Raw genomic sequence first — 2520 nt, forward strand, 5'->3', positions numbered from 1 at the left:
CCCTCTGCTGAGACGGAAAGAGCATGCAAACACACCATTTACACTTGCAGACAGGCCCAGAAGCAGTGCTACCTGTGAGTCATGTTTATGAGTCTGTCAGAGCCTCACTGTTAGAGAAATCCCTTTCTCAGCTTGCCTTCCATTTTGTTTGAATTTAAATGAAGGCAGAGAAGTTGCTAGGATGCTAACTCTTCTGTTATACTGTGCTGTAGGAATATTATGTAATGCAAGGCAATAGTCAGATCTACCGTTATTAGATGTGACCAACTAGACCTATTAATACTTAATGGGAATCAGAGTGTTGGCTAGTCTTATCCAGGATCTGCAATGGTTCTCCAGAGCATTATAAATTACTTTAAATCCTGGATTATTCCAAGTTCAGCAGTCTTTCTCTAGAACACCATAATGATTGAAACTGATGGAGGCTCTCACCCTAATGGCATCCTAATCAAATTGGAAAATACTGTTTTCAAGGATGGAAGATGTTCTCTGAAAATGTTTCCTTCCCTTTGGACTATCACATTCAAAAATAGTTGGCCTTCTGATCACTCAGCAAATTTCTTTTGTTGTCCCAAAAGTCTTTAAAAGGAATTGAAGTGGTGAATTAACTGGAGTTAAAATCTTATGATTAGTGGACTAGGAAGATTTAATCTCATATATACGTGTGTGTATTTCATCTTCTGCTTGATAGGTTTTATAAAAATGTATACCTTGATTTTTATGTCTTGGGAGCTTTTGGTTAGATGTATCTTTACTTCACTTTGAATTAAGAAAAATAAATCTCTTCTGGATAAACTGTAATTTTGAAGCTGAGACTATTTTGCTACTTGAAAAACATTATTTTTAATGGAAGAAAAACTCAAGAGGATTATTAGGTCTTCAAGTCAGTTAAGACAAAAAATGTTAGACTTGCTTCCCAGTTTTGATTGCTTCCTTAGGACAGCAAGCTTGCTCTCCCTAACCAATGCAGTAATATCCTTCAGCCAGTTCCATCACAATCATTTTGTAGCTTTATGACTTTCCTGTGCTTCAGCCTCTCTTGAAATACTGCACTATGGAACCAATGGAATAATCATAGGACTGGGAGACAAGAAACATAATACTGTTGGCATGACTGTCCAGATAGCCTTCCTAAGCCTGTTGTTGCCTTCACAGATGCAATGAAAGGGAAAAATGTGAGCCCAGACAAGCATGGTCATTGTATATATCAACAGTTGTTTATCCACTGTATCAAAATGTGACAGATTCTTTTTAGCACACAAAATACTATGTCAGAATAAGTAAGCAGACCACTCTTCAATCTTCCCCATCAGCTCTTCAGCAAACATAGAGAACAGATTTCTGGGCAACAAGACAGAGCTGCTGCACTGTGCAGAAGGAAAGACAACAGGAAAGTAGCAGAAAACTCATGGCACCCAACCACTGTAGCCAACATGACTGAACAGTTTGCCATCCTTGTATCCCATACTCGCCAGTGATGACTGATGAAGGTCACTAAACATGTTGATTACTGTGGACTCTGTTCAAAGTAGCCAAATCTAGTGGACTGCAGGACCCAGGACATCAACCCCACTTCCTGTTCTACAGCCATTGAAGGTTGTTCTTTTCAGACGCAGCTCCAGCCACACCTGAACCTGGCCTCCATCCGTAGGGAAGGGAAAACCACTTTCACAGTTCTTTCCTGCTCCTGCTTTTTTTTTTTTAATTCTATTTTATTTTTTTTATTTTTTTTTTACTGCACTGTAGATCTGTTAAACTCCAGTGTGTTGCAAAAGTTTAAGCACCTATGAATTTACACAATTTGGAATGGAACTTGCAATACACGGGGGGGCAACATGCATACATAAGAGGCAGAAGTTTATTTACAACTATAATAATAATGATATAGTAAATTTCTAAGTTGCTGTTAAGGAGTAAGTATTGGAAAGGCTGGTAGCAAAGGTACAAGCACTTTCCTGTAATTGCTATGTAGTCATGTAAGTCAAACAAGTCAGACTGTTTTTTATTTGTTTTTTCTTGTAGTTTTGGCATTAGTAAGCATTCCAATTCCTACAGCCCAGATATTACTGTATGTAACATTCCTGTTGCCCGTGTAACAAACTGAAGAATGGTGTGGGAAAGTGAGTGTGTATGTATGCACATACATATATATGTATGTATATGTATATCTGTCATTCTTTGGAAGTCTAAATAGCTCTTTTTGTTTTAAGAAAATTGAACATGTGTCTTGAGATGAGTGCAGTTTCTATTGTTGGTACATAGACTTCCTTGTTTATAAAATGTAATTGTCAAAACTCAGGAGAATTGTTCTTCAACTCAATGTTGTGAATCAAGTAAATTGAATCAAGGAAATACTGGATTTCTTTAAGTGTCTTGTGAATAAGAATCACTGGCAATAAAAAGCACAGTATTTTGTAAGCCTCTTGCCTTTGCACCTACCCCTGCTATATCCCTTGAACATTAACCTCATGGTTCTTTTGTTTCTTTCTCCCCTTTTTTCCCTAGATCACTTTCTTTTGC

The sequence above is a fragment of the Anser cygnoides genome, chromosome 1 (genome assembly GCF_040182565.1).
Source record: "Anser cygnoides isolate HZ-2024a breed goose chromosome 1, Taihu_goose_T2T_genome, whole genome shotgun sequence".
Classification (NCBI taxonomy): domain Eukaryota; kingdom Metazoa; phylum Chordata; class Aves; order Anseriformes; family Anatidae; genus Anser; species Anser cygnoides.